At 28.7% G+C, this 26,958-nt stretch overlaps 1 long non-coding RNA gene across 1 annotated transcript in view; it reads left to right on the top strand.

The window, feature by feature from the left end:
- Positions 1-5,510: 5,510 nt before the first annotated feature.
- Positions 5,511-26,958, top strand: part of LOC139902933 (uncharacterized) — a 36,023-nt gene continuing 14,575 nt past the window's right edge. Inside the window, exon 1 of the long non-coding RNA XR_011777809.1 lies at positions 5,511-5,576. This is a non-coding gene — a long non-coding RNA (uncharacterized lncRNA). The remainder of the gene's footprint in view (positions 5,577-26,958) is intronic.

The following is a 26,958-nucleotide window of genomic DNA, read 5'->3' as shown; positions in this document are numbered from 1 at the left end:
ACCTGAAAACACTCGGAACCTGAGTAAACGCTTAACACGTATATGTGCTAACTCCTTTAGCGTTGTTATTACCAAAAATAACTTTGCAACTCTCTTTCCAAATTAGTCAATTTTTTCACAGCTCCAGCAAGACAACTTCGACTTTTCATTCAAAACAACCTTATTATAATCTTGATATATCTGCGTGCTCTTTTATTGTTACCGGGGAACCTTTCATATTCCACCATATTACCATCAGCGTTTAATCATCTAAAAACACAATTCTCCTGAAACCTCCTCGGATTGATAACCGATGATTCAGATATCGTAACGTTGAATGCAGATGAAACAAAAAAATAATAGATGGTCTAAACGGCCAAAGGTTTGATGATAAAGAAAGGAGTGTTGGGAACGCTCGATAGAAAATTTGGTACAGAAAAATAGATTGAGCTAACCATGAAGGAGACCAAGGACAAATACATGGACCAAGCCCTATATTCAAAGAATCCAGATAAATCTGGATCCAATGAAATCTTTAGAAAATATCTTGCTCCGAAGTCATGTTAAAATCTTGCGAAAAATTTTCCTTCATCAACCCTCGAACTTAGAAATTCTAAAATATCATCACAATATCTTCGATATTTCTGAAGATATTTTCATAAATATTCTCGTCCGAAAATATATACCTCTTCGTGCTATCTGTATTCCATTATATTGGGAACTTCTGTAAAATTTAAGTATAAATTATGAATGAATTGTGGAGAAGTGTTGGGAATTGAAGCATGGGTTAGTATAATATAATGACGCTTGGCCAACGTGATTATATTACAGTAAGTCATGCTGAGTTTCTAATAAAATGTGATGATGGTTCACAGTAGATCATACCATCATCATGTGTCATGTTACATAACTCTATTATTCTACTTAACCTATGAACATATCAAGAAAATGTATTCTTGATGGTTCTACCTTTCGTGATGTTGATAAATTTGAAAATTAAATCGTGCTATCACGTTCCTTCCTGCTTAGAACATTATAATCATTCAAAACTCTATATCTACGAATTCTAGACCATTATTCGCTTGATTTAGAATCGGGAAGAGAAAACAAGAGCATGGAGCTCCGAAATATAAGGGAAAATATAAAGACCAACAACACCGAAATTACAAACTGTGAATATCAATGCGTATAGCAATATAAAGACACGGGAGAATTATTAATACAATAATCCCTAGAGCATAGTAGAAATAAACAGATTCTTCTGGGGAGAGTTGGAAAAGAAGGACGATCATTGTGATAGTCAGAATGAGAACAAGGATTAGAACCGGATTAAGCATTATTATAATCTTTTGAGATATGAACTGAGAAAGAAGGTATAGAAGTAGTGAAAACTAATGGAACGGAAAAGGGTAAATTTATAATGGAAACATCAGGCGTAGTAATCGGGACAGATCATCGCATTTAATTAAAGAAATCCTAATTTCCTTAAATCTCGAAGAACCAGATCTTATAGATTTACAAGATTTTTTTTTTTTTAAAAATCCCTTGAATTCCGGAATTCAAACGTGACTACGTCAAAAAGTAAAGACGAATATCTATCACCTTATCTCAATCTTTTGTGATAGTTTCACTCATACGCTTTGAGTAATCGCATCGTTTTATCTAAATTATTCAATAGTGATAAAACTCTATTTATCAACTCATATTCGTCATGAAAATATTTTTATTGTTAGCCATGACCATCCCAATCAAATTTCAGGACGAAATTTCTTTAACAGGTAGGTACTGTGACGACCCGAGAATTTTCGACCAAATTTAAACTCTAACTTTATATTATTCTGACACGATAAACAAAGTCTGTTAAGTTAAATCTAAAATATTTTGAACTATATTCATGTAATCATTTAACCTTTGACTATTTTCCGACGATTCACGAACCATTGTGTGTAAATAAGTGTGTAAATAAGTAAATATAGATATATATATATATATATATATATATATATATATATATATATATATATATATATATATATATATATATATATATATATATATATAAATGTAAGTGTATATATATAATATGTTGAGTTAATAAGATACACTTTAAATTACTTGAATTATAAATAATATATAGATTAACTAAGTATTATCAAAATAAATAAATAAATATATGAGATTCTTATTAATAATCAGGATTATATGGTAATATATATATATATATATATATATATATATATATATATATAATAGATATTCAACATATATTATCATATTAATATACATAACAATAATAATTAAAAGTAATCACAAGTTTAAGCATAGTTGTTATATTATTATCATTAATAATATTAATATCAGTATTATTAATATTATTATGTAACGCATAAATATGAGATTTGATACATTTGTTTTGTTATATTATTAATACTATTGTTATCATTGTTAATATCATTATTATTATTACAACTAGTAGTAAGATTATAATCTTAGTTATTATGATTAATATTAGTATTATTATTAGATATTATTATCATTAAGAATTATTATTATTGTTATTAGAAAATAATACAATTATTTATTATTATTAATATTATTAATATCATTTTTTTTATGATTGTTGGTTAATATTAATATTATTATTATTAATTTTATTATTAAAAAAATAGGAATTTAATTATTATTAATATAATTATAGTTATAATTTATAAAAATCGTACGTATCAAATGGAAGCGATTCAAGTGTGCATTTTAATCATGCTGTAGTAATTTTGTTTTTAAGTCTCCAATTCAGTACCAATTGATTCCATCCAACCAAACACAGACAAAATTTGTTAAAGGTCTTTATCTGCTTTATTCTATTTGTGTTTTGTTACCCTTTGTTTTTTCCCCTGGCTTAATCATCCATCGACATATTTAGCTGTAAAATAAATCTGTTCTCTGACAAGTGATTAATAAAATTGTTATTTTCTTCTCTATAATTAGTTACAGCTAATTTTCCTACAGAATCGAAATCGTTAGTATTTTTTTTCTCTTTCTTTGATAGTCTCCGTACGTACCCTTTTTACCCATAAATTGAAATTGAATCCTACTTCAAAATCAATAAATGAGAAGTTGTTAGGAATCTTTAAAGCAAACTTCCTGCAAAATTTAGCATTCCAATTCTTCTTATCAAGCATCAATTTTGGAGTCAAAGTTTAAGGTTTAAAAGTCAAATGCATCGTTCATTGTAAAATTCGAAGTCGTGTTATTGTATTTGGATCAATTGATGATTTGAAAAGCTTCAAGGAAGTATTTCCAACCTATCTTATGTTATAACATTTGTCTAAAACGATATCAAAATGGAAATCATTTTTTTCTTCTTCAAAAAGTCACGACGGCAGCAGAGTCTGTCAAGGAATATATATATATATATATATATATATATATATATATATATATATATATATATATATATATATATATTTTATAAATTGATTTAGTATACATACTATTATTACCGTACGTTTTTAAATCTTATATTAAAAAATTGTTATTTAGCTATAACAACCCTCATATTTCCATACCTGAATTGACTAATTTGACTATAGGGTTGTTATCCATACGTAATATATAATTAAATTTGACATTGATCAAATATTTATTTTTAGTCGACACTTTTTGTTAACTAAAGTTTACACTAATTATATAAAATAACTTAAGTTAATATTAATATTAATGCGTATTATATTTAAAACTATATGAAACATAATTATTAATTAAATGATAAGTTATTTTAATCATTATATATATATTTTTAGCTTATAAAAAAAATAGATTTTTTTATAAATTAAATAATGAGCCCATGAATTTTGACTAAATATTTCCAAAAACAAAAACTTATTAAAAACATTTTTAACATGTTTTTATTTTTTTTTGTCAAAATTGGCACCTTTGTTTTATTTATATTTTTTCTTTTCACCAATCATTTTTTTCCTATAAATACCCACTTCCATTTCATAAAAACTTGTATCAAATCTTTGGAAAAACTCTCTCACAAACTTGAGAAAGTACTTGAGGTATTTTCTATTTTTTTTATCAAATTGCTTTAATTTTTTTGTATATTCTTTAAAAATTTGAATTTAATATATATAAATTATTTTTACATGTTATAATTAGTATTATAAGTATTATGATGTATAAAAATAATTTTGATAATTTATGGAATATTATTTATAATTAAATACGAATTATGTAGTATTTAAACCTAAAAACAATATAAAATTCGTAATAAAATATTAAACAGTAATAAAAATAATTATAATTTTTTTTGAGATTATTATACTTTTATAAACAAGCAAAAATTATAAAAATTAAATAAATGGGAAAATTAGTATTTAAAAAGAATTTACTTTTGCATTATTCTAAACCGAGAGAAATAATAAAGAAAATACAAAATAAATACAAACGTGTATTAAATATTTTTATAAAATTTTTATATGATTAGTAGCATCACTAGATACTTTAAAAAAATATAAAAAATAATTTTAAATTATTTTTCCTATTTATTTAATTATAGGCCGATTACAATGGTTAAATAATTAGAAAACATTAAATAAATAATATTTTGATATAAAATTTGATTTAATAATTTTTATAACATTTTTACATAATATAGAACCTATAAAAAATATAAAATTATTTATTTAGGTCAATTTAATATTTATTATTTAATTAAATTTGATTAATATAAACCGAGTATATATATAAAGAAAAGTGGGAAATAAATACAAAAACTTGATAAAATTATTTTTATAAAATATCCTACTGAATTGTATAATTAACTAAGTTTATAAAAATTATAAATATAATATTTAATGAATTAATATTCAAATTAACATATATTAGTATGATTTTCGATTAACATAAGTATATTACATATACTAAATTAATATTATTATTATAACTTACGGTTAATAACTAAGTATACTATATAATAAAGTATAATGCTTATAATGTAAGTTAATAATAATACATTATTAATAAACACTTATTTTATAACTATACTAATTTAATAATAATAACTTATAGTATATAATATAAGATAATCAAATTGTTAATACATTAATAAATATAATATAACATATATAATAACATATAAACCTAAAGTGAAGGTTAATCAATGATAATGTACAATTCATGTGAACTTCATCGCTACTCACGGTCGTAAGTGAATGATGTCTAGGTTGCAATTTATGGGTAAGCTTGTGGATCTCGAATGCCATGACTTAGATTCTGGTCAAGAGTCCTGGGCCCCCGGTTACATCTGGTCATTCCTGACTTATTTGATAGCAACGAAGTTTGAGTAAAGTTATACAACTTCTTGCTAAAGATTAACCCGAACTTTCTAAAATTGAAAAATTACTATAAGTGGAAACTTTCCATAAATAGTAACCTTCCAAAAATAGAAATTCTTTAGTGAACCATTACTATCAATATAGTACTATATACTATTTTCTGTTAGGCAATGTCTGATCATACGTTCTATCTCTAGGTTGAGATCTCGGTCACGTCCTTCCGTTCAATTCTTTCGTGGAATACTCTTTTGTGCTACTAAGGTGATTTTCATAGCCCCACTTTTACTGTTTACTTAACTATTTATAACTTTTGGGGTGAGACACATGCTTGCTTTATAACTGTTTTACACTTAGACACAAGTACTAAATTGTTAACTATGCTGTCATGCTTTGATTCATGCTAAATCCCTACCGTAATATCGTCAATTGCTACGTTTAAATACAAACTTAATTATTGTGAGTAGGCCTATTGAGAGTAACGTCTCTAACCATTCGACTGTTGGTCTTTGGTTACATAATAATGATTCCACGACACTGACAGTACAAGGTGTCATAGGGTAAACTTGTTTAGTAGCGATATTACAAAATGCAGCAACACTTTTAGATTGATATTTCTATATCAATCAACTTTAAACTAAATCTTGTGGTCTAAAACTTTAGATATTATTTATAAACCTGTGAATTTCACTCAACCTTTTTGGTTGACACTTTAAGCATGTTTTGTCTCAGGTGATGATTGAGCTAGCTGTTTGCAACTTTGTGATGATAGATTTGATGCTTGCATGGAGTCCACATCGCATATTATATTTTAGTTCATAAACATTTTATTTTACATTTTAATAATAATGTAAACATGTATTACTGCTTCCGCTATTTTATTAACAAAGGTTTTATTTAAAAAGTCTCATATAGAGTCGTTCTCGTTTATACAACTGTGTTATGATATGATTGGTCATAATTACCCCTGGTCCATTTTGGGGGGTGTGACAGATTGGTATCAGATCAGGCTGTTGTAGAGAACCCGGATTGCATTTTATGTGTGTCTTATACAATTAGGTACCTTAGCAATGTAGAACTACAACTTCCTTTGACTATAGTGCCTTTAATTGTTGCCTTTAACTGTTAAATGCTACACTATACTTTAGAAACTTTACTTATCTTAGAATGCCGAGCCAATCTAAGAACTCTGCTCATTCTCCTAAGTACTATTCAATTCCGCCACCACATTTAAATGCGACACCGTTCTCGACATTCCTATGTCATCTATCATGGTTTTGTGTATTACATATGTAATACATGAAATATTATCCATGATTTTTGAAACTCCAATGTTTGTTACTATTCATACTCAAACGTATATAACCTCCTTGTTATACCACGTACCTATATGCTTTATGCCTTTATGCATTGGTTTGCGAACCAGAAAATGTCATTGAGTTATCGAGAATCTCAAAGATATTATAATGTCATCACTACTCATATTCGTTACTTTTAAATCTTTGTTTTCTCGTTATTTTTGATCATTGAATTTTCTTGACGGATGGCGTCTACGAAACTCTAGAATGGAAGGGTTTGGATTACCAATTTAAAGGATCCTATAGCTCAAGCCCTAGACCTGAATAGGCCATTACGAATTGAAAGTCTTTAATCATTATCTGATTACATACTTATCATTTTTAATCTAGACACGTCATACTGCAATTATTGCATAAATGGAGTATAGACAAATCATATCTTATCATATCTATCCCAATAGACTTTGTCTAACACTTTTCCTAAATTTCCTCCGTAAATTACGAAAATCTTTTTCTATATATACGTATTCAAGGAGACGAATATATCATTCAATATTTAACACCCATTTCATATCAAACCTTATTCCAAACACATAATATGGATTTCTCACCTGATTCCTCAAGTTCCTCTAGCTCCGAAGATAGCGTGACGGGAGCACACCCACCGATCAATTACCGAGATTTCTTCAGAAAATGGGGATGGGTTCGCGAAATACTCACCCTATGGAGAAATGAAGAAGGTACTCCTTATCACGAGCCAAACTTACCACCAAACATCGGAGTACTCGATCCACTTATCGGCAAACCTGTTCGCAATACCACTTTCACTCTTTTCGCAAGGATTTTCCGCCTCGAAGGTCGACTCGATGTAGCCCAAGACAGTATTCGTCCTCTACTCTCGAATTCTAACCAGATAGGGTTATTAGAAGAAGTTAGAAGACTTCGAACTAAATATCAAGAATTGATAAACGTTACGGAGGAATGGGTAGAACAAATCCATAGACTCGAGCAAAAAGTAGAAACCCTGGAGGAAACAGTGCACTATTTGGAAGCTAGGCTCACACCTACTACCCAAGTACCACAAGCAACACTAGCAACATAAACAGCACCAGTAGTACCAACAATACCACCAACATCACCAACACCATATGTGACGACACGGAAATTTCCTACCAAATTTAAACTTTGATCTTTATATGTTTCCGACACGATAAACAAAGTTTGTTAAGTTAAATCTTAAGAATTTTAAACTATGTTCATACATCCATTTAACCTCGACCAATTCTCGATGATTCACGAACCATTAAATGAACATATATGATTAAGTATGTATATGTGTATATATATTATAACTTGAAAACGTCAACAAAATAGTTAAACGAATAATACTTTACATGAACGTACTTTGTTTCAATACAAGTTATTATAGTTATCAACAAGATTAAAAGATAATATCAAATGATTGATTAATCAGATACATTGAATTATGATTACGAGTCCCTGTTATGAGGTCCACATTGATTTGAGAAATCTTTCCATTTTAACGATATTCGAAAAATGATAAAGTAATTTGTATGTAAGAACAAAGGTGTCTATTATCGAAAATTAGACAAAAGTTAGTGGAAGACTAAATTACATAATAATTGATTTAGTTCAAAATGCTTTACGATATAATAGAATTCGATTATTTAAGATGTCTTTGATTAAATAACGTAAGATGGAATATTGGTTGTAGATAACTTACAACGTGTATTTAAAACGTGTTTACAAATATTGAAGATACATATATAGATTCAAATTAAGTAACACTTGATTGATAATTAGATACGTCATCTAGGACGTTTGATAAACGTAGGCGCATAGATGGAGTACGCCAAAACAAGTTTTAAAGTATAAACGACAAGTATTATTTTATTTTCTAAATAAAATTTAAAACACACTTTGAAATATAATTGATTTTTAAAGACTAAATATTATATTATTAAATAAATGTTTCAAACATATATATTAAAAATTCTAAATAAATATATATATAAATATATATTTTAACTTAGTCATAAAACGTCTCGAATTAAAATAATATATTTTGATAAACAACGAACCCCTGATTTATAGGAGCAAATGACCACAACACTCAAAAATATAAGTTACATTTCTTATAATATGATTCATTGACATTTAAGTCTAATTTTTGTAAAAGGTACACGTCGCGTAACGTAAAAGGCTAGTTTTCTAAACGTACGAAAGTGCGCTCGAAAAACCGAAAGTGGTACATGAGTCGTGAGACCACGACCGCGTCATTTTTGTAAAAATTATATTTTTACCATGATCGTAAATATAATATAACATTTAATTAATTCTAAAGATTAAATATAATAAATATTAAATAACATATAAAAGTTATGTATGTGTTATATAAACGTGAGTGTCGGCAGGAGAAAAGAGAAAAGAAGTGCATATGAGCTGTATTACTAACTCATGCAATCGCATGACTATTTGGGACACGACCAATCTATAAAATCCAATTCATTTCACTCGGATTACACACACATATATCTTATTACTCCGTATACATTTATATTATTATTATTAATAGTAATATTAATATTAATTTTAAGATTGTTATTAATCTTAACTAGTAATATTAAGGTTATTATTCTTAGTGTTATACATAAAATACTACGACGAGGTTCTGCTCGCGTGTTTTCCAAAACGGTTTTTATGAGCGGGATAGAGCTAAGGAAATTATGGGTTATAGCTATGGAGGTTATTATGGATCATGGGTATGCTCATGAGGTCAATCTAGTGTTTATCATCTTCGTCGCGTCTACGTACCTTTCCTGCAATATTGAATCTCAATATTGATACGTGAGCACTCATAACTTAACTTATATATATTAATAGTGTATCCCTGACTAGTGCTCGAGTATTTAGGATTATGCATGCTTGTACTTTTGATATTACCCTTAGTTAGGTTATGTTGAATCTCGAATTAGTTACACCTACGGTTGAGATAAGGTATAAGATATGCATATCATTGGAAAGCTAGCGGAAAATTAAGAACTTTTCCTTTAGATGTCGAATAGTTTCGATGAACGGATTAGAAGTTATAGCCAATTGAATTTTTGATATTATTGTAAGATATTGATTAAAAGTAAGATATTGATATTATAGCCAATGAGTATAAGTATCATGATGAAATTAAAATATTGTAAGATATTGATTTAGATAAAAATTAGCGTTCTTATTATTTTTATCATTTTATTATTATTAAAAGTATTATTAATATTTTTACTAAAAATATCATTTATAATAGAAATGTCATTATTATTATAAAATATCATTAATATTACCATTTTTAAATAAAATTATTATTTTAAAGTTAATATTAAAAAGTATCATAAATATTAAAGTTATCATAATCAGAATTATCGTTTTATCATAATATCACTTTTAGTAAATAAAAATATTGATATCTTTATTAATAGAATAATAAGAATTATTATTACAAAATAAATACAACTTTTACTTAATATTATTATCAATGATATTTTACCAAATAAATATGTAACACAAAGATATTTTATTACGTATAATATAATTACCTTATTAAAACCTATCATAATATTTTTATGATATTAAATGAACTTTATAATTTTTATTATTTAAGATATATAAAAGTATATTATTATATAAAATTTTATTTATTAATAAATCAAATATATTATTTACTCTAATAAATTTTTTAAAAATATTTAAAAATATAAAACGATGATATTTAAACTATATAATAATCATGTATAAATTTTGGAAATCATTTGAGTTAAATTGACTTTTAGTGACTTTTGCATATTAGACTCGAGCATTAGGATTGTGGTACACTATGACATAACCTAAATTGTTAGACAAATTTTAACCAACATATAAATATATATAATTAATATAGGTTCGTGAATCCAAGGCCAACCCTACACTTGTTCAATGATGTTATATGTATTTTTACTGCAAAATACAGTATGGTGAGTTTCATTTGCCTTTTTACCCTTTATATTTTTGGGCTGAGAATACATGCGCAATTTTTATAACTGCTTTACGAAATAGACACAAGTAATCGAAACTGCATTCTATGATAGAATTATCTGGGATTGGGATTGGTTATTATGACACGTATTATCACCGGTTTATTTGGTTAGAGCGAATGAGCTCCCGAGCCGGGTGGATGGTTTATTACTTATGATATTTTGGCACCGGTTGTCCTATATTTTATATACATGTGTTCAGCCGTGGGGGAGTAAAGACCGGCACAGAGGTTCTATATTTTGAAGGCACATGTATTCAGCCGTGGGGTGTAAGACCGGCACAGATGGTTACTATTATATTTTGAATCTCCACCAGGTGTTCTTCATATGAATGATATTTTTGTACAGTTGGAATGGGACTTCTGTACATTGTATTATAATATTTAAAATCTTGTGGTCTATTAAAATGATGGAAATGAATGATTTAGATAAACTAATGAACTCACCAACCTTTTGGTTGACACTTTTAAGCATGTTTATTCTCAGGTTTGAAAGAAATATTCCGTTGTGCATTAACTCATATTAAGGATATTACTTGGAGTCCTTCATGACATATTTCAAAAGACGTTGCATTCGAGTCCTTGAAATTCATTAGAGATTATTAATAAGTAAATGACAGTTTAGGTCATTTATAGTTTGGATATTATGAAATGGTATGCACACCTGTCAACCTTCGATGAAATGAAAGTTTGTATTTTAAAAACGAATGCAATGTTTGTAAAATGTATCATATAGAGGTCAAATACCTCGCAATGTAATCAACTATTGTGATTCATTTGTAATCGATATGGACTTCGTCCGGATGGATTAGAAAGGGTCCTTTCAGTTGGTATCAGAGCGGTGGTCTTAGCGAACCAGGTCTGCATTAGTGTGTCTAACTGATAAGTCGTTAGGATGCATTAGTGAGTCTGGACTTCGACCGTGTCTGCATGTCAAAAGTTTTGCTTATCATTTTGTGTCGAAAATCATCTACTTACCATCCTTAGGAAACTATCTGCTTATCATTCTTAGTCTAGACACGTCTTGCTGCATTAATTGCATGACTAGTGTATAGACAAAATTCATATCTTAGCGTATCTGTTACTGTATACTTTGCCTGACGTACTCCGTAAATTCCTCCGTGATTTACGAAATCTTCTGTTCTATATATATGGATATTCTATGTAATTAGAATACCATTCAATATTTGAAAATCAATTCACATCGAAAAATCCTTTATTCAATCGTACGAAATGGAATTCGTCATTAGTTCAAGTTCCTCAGATTCCGAAATGGAATCCCACTCAAACTCCGAAAGTAGCGTGACCGGAATGGATCAACCAATCAGTCATCACCTATTCTGGATGAATTGGGGATGGATTCGTAGCCTCCTCAATCATTGGAGATAAGAGGAAGGCGATCCTTTCCATTCACCACATTGCCCTCTTGGAGAAGAACCTGAAGCACTTACCGGCGAATCAGTCCGAAACACCATTTTCTCTCTCATTTCCAGAGTATCTCGTCACGATTATATACTACATCAAATTTTAGATTTTATTTATCCACTCGTTCGAACCGACAATCATCCCGGTGTAATAGAAGAAGTCAACGAGCTTCGCGCTCGGGTAGTTGCTTTAGAGAACATGGTGCAAAGGTTACAAACACCAGCAACAGCATCAGCAGCATAACCAGTACCACCATCATCAACGCCAACAGTACCATTACCTCCCCCAACCACAACCGCGTCGTAAACCTGAACTTCACAATCTGTTCCACGGGCATCAACGTCATAAGCTCTATAGATAACAAGGAAAACCAACAGCAACAAACGACGAAGTTTTGATTCATAACTTCATTGGAAAAGCATTCTGCAGCTATTATATGATCTCTAAAGTCTTAGAGATTATCCATTCTAGCCCTAACCATAAATCAGATGAGTGAACCAAAATGATAGAAGGAAGAGTAGAAACCCTGACAAGAAGGAGGCATGATTTTCAAGCTAGATTTGCTTTACCAACAGCATCAACAGTACCGGCACAGTCAGTGCCATCAGCATCGTCAGAATCAGCAGCACCTATGACATCACAAGCTCCGCTAGTTCAAGAATCACTGTGGACATTGTTACGAATCAACAACGAGTATGTTATATCAACGAGTTATGAAGAATTAACTCCTTTCCACTGAAGGATTTATATGTATATCTTATATCTTATATATATATAAATCTTTAAATCAAAACAAATCTTTCCGTACTAAGCTATCGTGTGTGAATCTTAACTACTCGGTTAATTCATATTACTAATATGCAATGATGTTCATCCTTCACGACTTAACCATCATTAGTTACAATCTCTGTTTTAATTCAATGAATTCCAGTTCATAATAAATCAAGTGTATTATTCAAATATATATTTGATTTTGCACTTTCATCATCGATGTACTTGAAATTTTTCCGATAACATCATTCGTACCTTGTGAAATTCACAAGAATTTCACGAACGCCAATATCATGCAAAGTATTGATTCATAATTTCAATTACATTGAAGAAATACTAAATTGGTAGGGATTATTCAAATCTAAATTCAACCAAAAATCGAATGAGTTTATTTTAGTATTAACTCATTAAAATCTATATTACATCTGAAGAAAATATACACATAAATATTTTCATAAAGATTGTAATAAAATTCTTGTGTACAAAATATTAATTGTGAAATTTTTTTAACGGGTAGGTAATACCCGAGAGATATATATATGAATTCACAATTAAAATGTTACATTCTTCGAATCTGATTCAGCAAATTATCCATTATACTCCCTATTTTCACAACGATATGCATTCTTTCGTAAGGATCAAAGCAACCATTCGCATCCAATTTAGATTACATATTCTGATTTTGACAAATCAAAATCCAAGTCGAGATATAACCGATATCATCATTCTTAGATTCCTATATCTTTCGAAGCTATACTTTGACTTCAAAACTGTGCTAGAACATCATATGTATATCAACGATTACAAACTGTGTTCAAACCCTCTGAAATTCCTGAAGATACTTCAAATAATGAGCAATTGAGATGATGATGCAACCACATATTACCCACAGTTATATACCTGAAAAACTCTCGAAACCAAAGTCATAGTTTAACATGTACCCACGGCATATCCTTTGGCATTTATTAGCAAAAATAACCTTACGATTTCTTTTCAAAATAGCAAATTTTGTCACAGCTCCAACAAGTCAACTTCGATTTTTCGGTCAGACTAACCTTATTATAACCTTGTGATATACGTTATCGTTACCGGGGAACCATTTATGTTCCACCACATTATCAGCAGATGTACCAACAACTTCATTATCCTCTAACTTCAGTCTCTCCGAAAAGTCATTATATTTATTTATTAAAACCCTATCATATACTCATCCGCGTCTTGTAACAAGAATTGCCACGCCAATTACCGGGAATCAGCAATCAGTATTTTGAAATCTCGCAGTGTTCTACTTCAACAGTTATATATACACATATAACGTCTACCTTCAAGACTTGCAGATTGCGAATGTGAAGTTTCTGAAAAACACCCCAAATCTACGAATCATATCTCCGAATTTTGGAAAAGCTGAATGAAACAGCAAAAACTGTTGACGATAGTAACAGTAAAAAGTTTGATGATAAAGAATAGTGTGTTGGTAGAGCTCAGAAAAAGAGAAGAATTGGAACTGGAAAACGAATTGAGCCAAGTATGAAGAAGGCTGTAGACAAATCACAAAGACGGAACCTACCTTCAAAGAATCCAAATGATTCAGTGTTTGCTGAAGTTATGATCGAATACCTTGCCCTGACTCTATAACCTTGTGGATGATATTCTTCATCATCCTCTGATCTTAGATATTGTAAGATATCATCATATCTTTCATTATAAATATCCTCCATATTTCTGAAGATATTTTCATAGCCATTCTTATCTGAAATCATTTATCTCTTCGCGTTATCTGTGTTACATTATAAAAGAAACTATTTTAGTTTCTAAATCCTGAAACTTTTGAGTTTAAAATAGGAATATTTTTGAAGTAGTGTTGGAAGCTGATGCATGAGTTAGTATAATATAATGACACTTGATCAACGTCATTATATTACAGTAATTCATGCTGAGTTTCTAAATGGAATGTGATGATTCACATATCCTAACGTCATCAGGTGCCATGTTACACGACTCTTATATTCTATTTAACCTCTATCATATCAAGAAAAAAAAATATTTTCTTGATGATTCGGTCTTTTCCAGGGTATTCTGGTAATTTAACAAATCAAGATCGTGCCATTACCATTCCCTTCTTAGAACATTAACAAATGTTCATTCTGAAACTTATATCTGAGAATTCTGGACCATTACAAGAGATGCTTAATCGTAAGAAGAAGAAACGGAGGGACAAGGTTCCGAAACAGAAATTAGAGTATAAATCGCAGCAAATAGGGGGGAGTGTTAACTGTGGATGACAGTGATTATAGGAGACAGGAATAGGGACATTGAAATATAAGGGAGAATATAAAGCCCGATAACAACACATAAATTACAAACCGTGTATATCAATGTTTATCGCAACATAAAGACACGGGAGAATTATAAGTACTATAACTCCAAAGGCAAAGTAGAAGTAAGCAGATTCCTCTGATGGAAGTTGGAAAAGGAGAACAATTGTTGCGATAGTAAGGATAAGGACAAGGATTAGAACTGGATTAAGCATTTTCATAATCTTTTGAATTTAGGAATTGAGTATAGGAATGATAAAAATAATGGAAGGTGTAAGTTAAAAGGAAACGAAGGAGGTAGATTTATAGTAACATACCCGACAAAGAAATCGAGATGTATTATCGCATTAAATTGAAGCGGATCCTAATTTCCGTAATTGCCGAAAAATCAAATCTTGTGTAGATTACAAAGATTTTCTTTAATTCAAAGATCAATCGGGATGACGTCAAAAGATAAGGCAAATCTCTATTATCTCATTTCATTCTTTTACGATAGCTTCATTCATACGCTTCAAGAAATTAAATTATTCTATCCGTATTTCCAAATCATGAATAAAACTCTATGTATCAGCTTATAATCGTCATAATAACATTCTCATTGTTAACCATGACGACCTCTATCAAATTTCGGGGACAAAATTTCTTTAACGGGTAGGTACTGTGACGACACGGAAATTTCCTACCAAATTTAAACTTTGATCTTTATATATTTCCGACACGATAAACAAAGTTTGTTAAGTTAAATCTTAAGAATTTTAAACTATGTTCATACATCCATTTAACCTCGACCAATTCTCGATGATTCACGAACCATTAAATGAACATATATGATTAAGTATGTATATGTGTATATATATTATAACTTGAAAACGTCAACAAAATAGTTAAACGAATAATACTTTACATGAACGTACTTTGTTTCAATACAAGTTATTATAGTTATCAACAAGATTAAAAGATAATATCAAATGATTGATTAATCAGATACATTGAATTATGATTACGAGTCCCTGTTATGAGGTCCACATTGATTTGAGAAATCTTTCCATTTTAACGATATTCGAAAAATGATAAAGTAATTTGTATGTAAGAACAAAGGTGTCTATTATCGAAAATTAGACAAAAGTTAGTGGAAGACTAAATTACATAATAATTGATTTAGTTCAAAATGCTTTACGATATAATAGAATTCGATTATTTAAGATGTCTTTGATTAAATAACGTAAGATGGAATATTGGTTGTAGATAACTTACAACGTGTATTTAAAACGTGTTTACAAATATTGAAGATACATATATAGATTCAAATTAAGTAACACTTGATTGATAATTAGATACGTCATCTAGGACGTTTGATAAACGTAGGCGCATAGATGGAGTACGCCAAAACAAGTTTTAAAGTATAAACGACAAGTATTATTTTATTTTCTAAATAAAATTTAAAACGCACTTTGAAATATAATTGATTTTTAAAGACTAAATATTATATTATTAAATAAATGTTTCAAACATATATATTAAAAATTCTAAATAAATATATATATAAATATATATTTTAACTTAGTCATAAAACGTCTCGAATTAAAATAATATATTTTGATAAACAACGAACCCCTGATTTATAGAAGCAAATGACCACAACACTCAAAAATATAAGTTACATTTCTTATAATATGATTCATTGACATTTAAGTCTAATTTTTGTAAAAGGTACACGTCGCGTAACGTAAAAGGCTAGTTTTCTAAACGTACGAAAGTGCGCTCGAAAAACCGAAAGTGGTACATGAGTCGTGAGACCACGACCGCGTCATTTTTGTAAAAATTATATTTTTACCATGATCGTAAATATAATATAATATTTAATTAATTCTAAAGATTAAATATAATAAATATTAAATAACATATAAAAGTTATGTATGTGTAATATAAACGTGAGTGTCGGCAGGAGAAAAGAGAAAAGAAGTGCATATGAGCTGTATTACTAACTCATGCAATTGCATGACTATTTGGGACACGACCAATCTATAAAATCCAATTCATTTCACTCGGATTACACACACATATATCTTATTACTCCGTATACATTTATATTTATATTATTATTATTAATAGTAATATTAATATTAATTTTAAGATTGTTATTAATCTTAACTAGTAATATTAAGGTTATTATTCTTAGTGTTATACATAAAATACTACGACGAGGTTCTGCTCGCGTGTTTTCCAAAACGGTTTTTATGAGCGGGATAGACTAAGGAAATTATGGGTTATAGCTATGGAGGTTATTATGGATCATGGGTATGCTCATGAGGTCAATCTAGTGTTTATCATCTTCGTCGCGTCTACGTACCTTTCCTGCAATATAGAATCTCAATATTGATACGTGAGCACTCATAACTTAACTTATATATATTAATAGTGTATCCCTGACTAGTGCTCGAGTATTTAGGATTATGCATGCTTGTACTTTTGATATTACCCTTAGTTAGGTTATGTTGAATCTCGAATTAGTTACACCTACGGTTGAGATAAGGTATAAGATATGCATATCATTGGAAAACTAGCGGAAAATTAAGAACTTTTCCTTTAGATGTCGAATAGTTTCGATGAACGGATTAGAAGTTATAGCCAATTGAATTTTTGATATTATTTTAAGATATTGATTAAAAGTAAGATATTGATATTATAGCCAATGAGTATAAGTATCATGATGAAATTAAAATATTGTAAGATGTTGATTTAGATAAAAATTAGCGTTCTTATTATTTTTATCATTTTATTATTATTAAAAGTATTATTAACATTTTTACTAAAAATATCATTTATAATAGAAATGTCATTATTATTATAAAATATCATTAATATTACCATTTTTAAATAAAATTATTATTTTAAAGTTAATATTAAAAAGTATCATAAATATTAAAGTTATCATAATCAGAATTATCGTTTTATCATAATATCACTTTTAGTAAATAAAAATATTGATATCTTTATTAATAGAATAATAAGAATTATTATTACAAAATAAATACAACTTTTACTTAATATTATTATCAATGATATTTTACCAAATAAATATGTAACACAAAGATATTTTATTACGTATAATATAATTACCTTATTAAAACCTATCATAATATTTTTATGATATTAAATGAACTTTATAATTTTTATTATTTAAGATATATAAAAGTATATTATTATATAAAATTTTATTTATTAATAAATCAAATATATTATTTACTCTAATAAATTTTTTAAAAATATTTAAAAATATAAAACGACGATATTTAAACTATATAATAATCATGTATAAATTTTGGAAATCATTTGAGTTAAATTGACTTTTAGTGACTTTTGCATATTAGACTCGAGCATTAGGATTGTGGTACACTATGACATAACCTAAATTGTTAGACAAATTTTAACCAACATATAAATATATATAATTAATATAGGTTCGTGAATCCAAGGCCAACCCTACACTTGTTCAATGATGTTATATGTATTTTTACTGCAAAATACAGTATGGTGAGTTTCATTTACCTTTTTACCCTTTATATTTTTGGGCTGAGAATATATGCGCAATTTTTATAACTGCTTTACGAAATAGACACAAGTAATCGAAACTGCATTCTATGATAGAATTATCTGGGATTGGGATTGGTTATTATGACACGTATTATCACCAGTTTATTTGGTTAGAGCGAATGAGCTCCCGAGCCGGGTGGATGGTTTATTACTTATGATATTTTGGCACCGATTGTCCTATATTTTATATACATGTGTTCAGCCGTGGGGGAGTAAAGACCGGCACAGAGGTTCTATATTTTGAAGGCACATGTATTCAGCCGTGGGGTGTAAGACCGGCACAGATGGTTACTATTATATTTTGAATCTCCACCAGGTGTTCTTCATATGAATGATATTTTTGTACAGTTGGAATGGGACTTCTGTACATTGTATTATAATATTTAAAATCTTGTGGTCTATTAAAATGATGGAAATGAATGATTTAGATAAACTAATGAACTCACCAACCTTTTGGTTGACACTTTTAAGCATGTTTATTCTCAGGTTTGAAAGAAATATTGCGTTGTGCATTAACTCATATTAAGGATATTACTTGGAGTCCTTCATGACATATTTCAAAAGACGTTGCATTCGAGTCCTTGAAGTTCATTAGAGATTATTAATAAGTAAATGACAGTTTAGGTCATTTATAGTTTGGATATTATGAAATGGTATGCACACCTGTCAACCTTCGATGAAATGAAAGTTTGTATTTTAAAAACGAATGCAATGTTTGTAAAATGTATCATATAGAGGTCAAATACCTCGTAATGTAATCAACTATTGTGATTCATTTGTAATCGATATGGACTTCGTCCGGATGGATTAGAAAGGGTCCTTTCACCATAAGCATTGTAAGCACCATCAGCATCACCACCAACAGCATCAGCATCACCAACAACAACATCTGCATTTCACGCCTCAACATCACACTCAGTACCTCGGATATCAACATCATACGCCCCATAGATACCAAGGAATATTAGTAATAATGAGTTAAGATGTATTGACTCATTCTTCCTGAAGAATTATATATGTATACTTTATATATATATGGTTTGAAACAATAATAAATCTTTTCGTACTAAGCTATTACGTGTAAATCTTAACTAGTATGTACTACTTGGTTAATTCATATCACTAATATACTATAATGTACATCCTTCGTTAATGACTTAATGATCGTTAATCACTGCTTCAGCACAATAAACTCCATTTCATAATAAATCAAGTGTATTATTCAAATACATGTCTGATTTTACACTTCCATTTTTGATGTACTCGAAACTTTTTAGAAAACATTATTCGTGTCTTGTGAATTTCACAAGAATTCCACGAGCACCAACATCATATACCGAGGTATATCAATAACAATGAACGATGAAGTATTGATTCAACTCCATTAAAGAAATATTTCGCGACGATTATGTAATCTCTCAAGTTTTGAAGATTATTTATTCTTGTTCCAACCGCAAATCAAATGATTTTAATATTATATTAACTCATTAAATCTATATTATATTTGAAGAATACATATATGAACGTATATCTCCATAAAGATTGTAATTAAAGTTCTTTTGTACAAACTGTTAATTGTGAAAATATTTTAACGGGTAGGTAATACTCGAGAAATATTTATATCTCACATTAATATGTTGCATTGTACATTCTTCAATTCTGATTCAATAATCAGTAACTATACTACTTACGTTCACAAGATATATGTATCCGTTCACTAAAGAACAACCATTTTCGTACAAATTCAATTACATATTCTAATTTTGACATATCAAAATCCAAGTAAAGCTTTAGCAGGTGTTATCTTCCTAAAGATTACTAAATTCATATATATATTCATTCGTATTTTGTGATGAATTATCACGTCAAAGCACCAAAATTAGAACCATTGATGGTTACATCCTACGCTTAAACACTTCAAATTCAAAATTCTTGAAAACACCTCGGATTGATAATTAATGATTCAGATTCGTTAACCTTAAGAATGCTGACGAAGCAGCAAAAGCTATAGGTGGTCTTAATGACCAAAAGTTTGATGATAAAGAATGACATATCGAAAAAGCTCAGATTTAGAACTGAAAAACGGATTGAGCTAACCATGAAGGAGACCATGGACAAATCACAAGGACTAAACCTGTAATCAAAGAATCTAGATGATTCGAATTCTGATGAAAACCATAAAAGATCTCCTTACGCATTCTAAATCCTTACAGAAGAATTTTCCTCATTATCATTGGATCTTAGAAAATTCTAAGATATCATCGTATCTTTCATTATAAATATCCTCTATATTTCTGAAGATACCTTCATAACTATTCTTGTCCGAAATTATTTATCACTTCGCACTATCTGTGTTACATAATAAAGGAAACTGTTTTAGTTTCTATATTTCTATAACATACAAGTTTAAATTTTGAATGATTTGAGGTAGTGTTGGGAATTGAAACATGAGTTAGTATAATATAATGACGCCAGGCCAACGTGATTATATTACAGCAAGTCATGCTAAATTTTTAATGGAAGATGATGATTCATAGACTTTATAATCATCATTTGCCATGTTACATAACTTTTACATTCTACTTAACCTCTGAACATATCAAGAACATATATTCTTGATAGTTCTATCCTTAGTAATTCTAGTAATTTGACAAATCAAATCGTGCTATTACCTTTCCTTCTGCTTTGTATATTATGATCATTCGAAACTCCATACCTACGAGTTTTAGACCATTATTCGCTTGACTTGAAGTCGGGAAGGAAAAACAAGAGCATAGAGCTCCGACATATAAGGGAAAATATAAAGCCCGATAACAACACGGAAATTACAAACCGTGTATATCAATGCGTATAGCAACATAAAGACACTGGAGAATTAAAAACACTATAACCCCAAGGTAATTATAGAAGTAAACAGATTCCTCTGGGGGTAAATGAAAAAGAAGAATGACAGAAACGATAGTCAGAAAAATATCCAGGATAAGAACTGGATGGAGCATTTTCACAATCTTTGGAAGAATGAATCGAGAAAGAAAGTATAGAAGTGGTGAAGATAATGAAACAGAAGAAGCTAATTTATAGCAAAATTCTAGACACAACAATCAAGGCAATTTTAATTTCCTTAATTACCGGAGAATCAAATCTTATACAGATTATAAAGATTTCCTTTAAATCCCTTGAATTCCGGAAATCACCTTTAATTATGTCAAAAGTTAAGGCAAACTGATATTTCCTTATTTCAAACTTTTAAGATAACTTCATTTATACTCTTCCTATAATCGAATAGTTTTATTCATATTACCCGATGTTGATAAAACAATATTTTCAACTCATATTCATCATTCTTGTTGTAAAGAATGACAATCTCTATCAAATTTCACGACTATGATTTTCATGAACTCCTCTCTATTTTGTCTACCCTAGCGTGGTGGCATAAACGCTCAAGGTTTAAATGAGCTCGATATTATTCATAACACATTTTATATATTCAATTTACTAAAATGACTTGTATAACATCATCATTTTGAATGATCTCCGCATTAATAATAAAATGCACTTCGTAGAAGAACTTGTAGAAATTATGGTTTGTATGATTTTAATTCTTGAAACAGAACAATATTCTATCCGTTGAAATTCATGCAAGGCCCCGAGCATACCTGGGAACGTGAAAACCAAATAAAACGTAAATATCCTCGTCTATGTACGAACAACACCGATTAATGGCAACAACTAAATTTCGGGACGAAATTTCTTTTAACGGGTAGGTACTATAACAACCCTCATATTTCCATACCTGAATTGACTAATTTGACTATAGGGTTGTTATCCATACGTAATATATAATTAAATTTGACATTGATCAAATATTTATTTTTAGTCGACACTTTTTGTTAACTAAAGTTTACACTAATTATATAAAATAACTTTAGTTAATATTAATATTAATGCGTATTATATTTAAAACTATATGAAACATAATTATTAATTAAATGATAAGTTATTTTAATTATTATATATATTTTTTTAGCTTATAAAAAAAAGCGATTTTTTTTATAAATTAAATAATGAGCCTATGAATTTTGACTAAATATTTTCAAAAACAAAAACTTATTAAAAACATTTTTAACATGTTTTTATTTTTTTATCAAAATTGGCACATTTATTTTATTTATGTTTTTTCTTTTCACCAACCATTTTTTTTCTATAAATACCCACTTCCATTTCATAAAAACTTGTATCAAATCTTTGAAAAAACTCTCTCACAAACTTGGGAAAGTACTTGAGGTATTTTCTATATTTTTTATCGAATTGCTTTTATTTTTTTTGTATATTCTTTAAAAATTCGAATTTAATATATATAAATTATTTTTACATGTTATAATTAGTATTATAAGTATTATGATGTATAAAAATAATTTTTATAATTTATGGAATATTATTTATAATTAAATACGAATTATATAGTATTTAAACATAAAAAATATAAAATTTGTAATAAAATATTAAACAGTAATAAAAATAATTATAATTTTTTTTTGAGATTATTATACTTTTATAAACAAGCAAAAATTATAAAAATTAAATAAATAGGAGGATTAATATTTAAAAAGAATTTACTTTTGCATTATTCTAAACCGAGAGAAATAATAAAGAAAATACAAAATAAATACAAATGTGTATTAAATATTTTTATAAAATTTTTATATGATTAGTAGCATCACTGGATACTTTAAAAAAATAAAAAATTAATTTTAAATTAATTTTCCTATTTATTTAATTATAGGCCGATTACAATGCTTAAATAATTAGAAAACATTAAATAAATAATATTTTGATATAAAATTTGATTTAATAACTTTTATAACATTTTTACATAATATAGAACCTGTAAAAAATATAAAATTATTTATTTAGGTCGATTTAATATTTATTACCTAATTAAATTTGATTAATATAAATCGAGTATATATATATATAAAGGAAAGTGGGAAATAAATACAAAAACTTGATAAAATTATTTTATAAAATATCCAACTAAATTGTATAATTAACTAAGTTTATAAAAATTATAAATATAATATTTAATGAATTAATATTCGAATTAACATATATTAGTATGATTTTCGATTAACATAAGTATATTACATATACTAAATTAATATTATTATTATAACTTACGGTTAATAACTAAGTATACTATATAATAAAGTATAATGCTTATAATGTAAGTTAATTACAATACATTATTAATAAACACTTATTTTATAACTATACTAATTTAATAATAATAACTTATAGTATATAATATAAGATAATCAAATTGTTAATACATTAATAAATATAATATAACATATATAATAACATATAAACCTAAATTGAAGGTTAATCAAAGATAATGTATAATTCATGTGAACTTCATTGCTACTCACGGTCGTAAGTGAATGATTTCTAGGTTACCATTTATGGGTAAGCTTGTGGATCTCGAATGCCATGACTTAGATTATGGTCAAGAGTCCTGGGCCCCCGGTTACATCTGGTCATTCCTGACTTATTTGATAGTAACGAAGTTTGAGTAAAGTTATACAACGTCTTGCTAAAGATTAACCCGAACTTTCTAAAATTGGAAAATTACTGATTGTTAAAGCTAAGAGGTATAAAATACTATTAATTTTTACAAGAAAATACTATTAAATACGATACAATTTTTTACACAAGATATTTATTTATTTATAGAATGGATATACTTAAACCTTGCTACAACACTTATAGGCAGTGTACCTAATCGTACAGTAGTGTAGTTTTTAGTAAGTCCGGTTCGTTCTACAGGGAATCTTTTTCACAAAGCTTAACGCTATATTAGTTTAAATTTATAAAAATACAAATATATATATATATAAGTAATATTATTATTATAAAGGGGGGTTTTTATCGTTTAATGACCGGTTTGTCGATTTTAAAACTTTAGTCGCAGTTAAAACCAAATGTAAAATAATAAATAAATACAAGACTTAATTTAAAGCGTAAAGTAAATAACGATAATGAAATTGCGAATAATAAAAGTGCGATACAATAAACTTGCGATAATTAAAAAGTACGATAATTAAAAGTGCAATTAAATACAATAATAAAAATGCGATAATTAGAAGTGCAATTAAATATAAAATAAAGGAAATTAAATATGAAATAAAAGAATTATGCTTATTTAAACTTCCGTAATCATGATGTTTGACGTGTTGATTTTAGTTTTATGCCCATGGGTTAATTGTCCTTTGTCCTGGATTATTTAATATGTCCGTCTGGTTTTTGTCCATAACAGTCCATCAGTCATAAATATAAAGTGCGAGTGTCCTCGTCAAATTATCCTTATACCCGAAGTTAAATATTCCAACTAATTGGGGACTTAAACTGTAACAAGATTTTAATACTTTGTTTAATAATTACACCAGGATGTCGACTGAGTGTAACCCAAGGTTTTAATATTTTGTTATCAATTATACCAAGTGTCCTTGTACATAATTTCACCCCTGTTTTAATTATTCTAGTGGCTATTAATCCATTCCCGTGTCCGGTTAAATGAACGATTATTCGTACATATAAATACCCCGCCCATCGTGTCCAATCGAGTGTATATGGTAATTGAGTGCAGGTGAGCTCCGCGACTCGCGGCATTTTTGCTCTTCAAACTCCGCGAGTCGCGGAGTTTGAAATTCCAGCTCACTCCAAATTGGATCTTAGTCTGCCGACGGTTTATTATATAATATAATATATATATAATTTATATAATTAATTATATATTATATTATATTTATATACATAGTTAACTTGTAATTTTTAGTCCGTTGCGTCAAGCGTTGAGAGTTGACTCTGGTCCAGGTTCCGAATTTTCGAACGTCCTTGCGTACTATTTTATATCTTGTACTTTGTTTTTTGAATCTTGTACTCTTGTAATTTTGAGACGTTTCTTATCAATAATTGGAACCTCTTTGATTGTCTTTTGTACTTTTAAGCTTTTTGGTCGTTTGAGTCTTCAATTCGTCGAATCTATCTTTTGTCTTCACCTTTTATTATTTAAACGAATATCACTTGTAAATAGAACAATTGCAACTAAAAGCTTGTCTTTCTTGAGGAATAATGCTATGAAATATATGTTCGTTTTTAGCATTATCAAATATTCTAACACTTGAGCGTTGCTTGTCCTCAAGCAATATCGTCTTGAAATACTAGAATCACTTCTTTATTCTTCACACTTTGTACATCAGTGATTTCTATACGGCGGTATAAACAATGGTAGTAACGATATGGTTTACAGTCCCACATGACTATAAAAATTTAGATCCATTAAGGAAATTGGATCTTTATGAAAACATTTGATCTTTTAAAAATTAAATCTAGTTTTTACCCTAGATAAGTTTTCCGGAATAACCCTTCACCGGTGTTTGCAAAATATTTTTGTGGGTTTGGTGGGTTTCAGATTTGAAAATTTTAGCTCAAAACTTATGGTTTTGTGTCACCCACTTGCTAACCTTGTATTTGGAAAGCAACACGTCCAGTTTACTTGTCCCGTATATTACCTTTCGGTAAACTACCGTCCGGTTGTAAAGGAAAGCGTTGAACAAGCAACTGTTAAGGCAATGTCCCCTGACATGCTTTTAATTATGGTCTATAACGTGTCGGACGCAATTACTATTCTTGGTAGGAGCAATAGTAAAGCTCACCCTTATGATTTTTTGGTCTGGCACAAGGTCCTGTCTTTGACCATGCTATGCAACCACCGTTCTTACGGTTGACACCCGATTTAGTTCAGGTGACCTAATGAATTCCAGGTGAATTCCTAGGATTTTACGTTCAATGGTAATGAACGCATTGAAAATAGGGTTTTCAGAAAACAAATCGGTTTGTAATTTTGATCAAAATATTTTCTCGTTCAAGCTCGAGTTTAGATATCATCGAATTCCATGAGTTTGAATTCTCAATCTTTAAGGTCAATCTCTAGGATTGAGTAATATCAGGCTTAAAAGCTAATTTTTGATCTTTTAAGGAGATTATCCTTTCTGGGGATCTGATTCATTAGTCTTATCCAGCTAATTTGCATGGTGCCCCCCATTGTACGCGATAAATCCTTCTCATGGTTAGGATAAATCTGACCACTTGGCGACCCTGTTTAA

The sequence above is a fragment of the Rutidosis leptorrhynchoides genome, chromosome 3 (assembly GCF_046630445.1).
Source record: "Rutidosis leptorrhynchoides isolate AG116_Rl617_1_P2 chromosome 3, CSIRO_AGI_Rlap_v1, whole genome shotgun sequence".
NCBI classification, from domain to species: domain Eukaryota; kingdom Viridiplantae; phylum Streptophyta; class Magnoliopsida; order Asterales; family Asteraceae; genus Rutidosis; species Rutidosis leptorrhynchoides.
The sequence above is the reverse complement of the archived record's forward strand: the minus strand, read 5'-3'. Positions and strand labels throughout refer to the sequence as shown.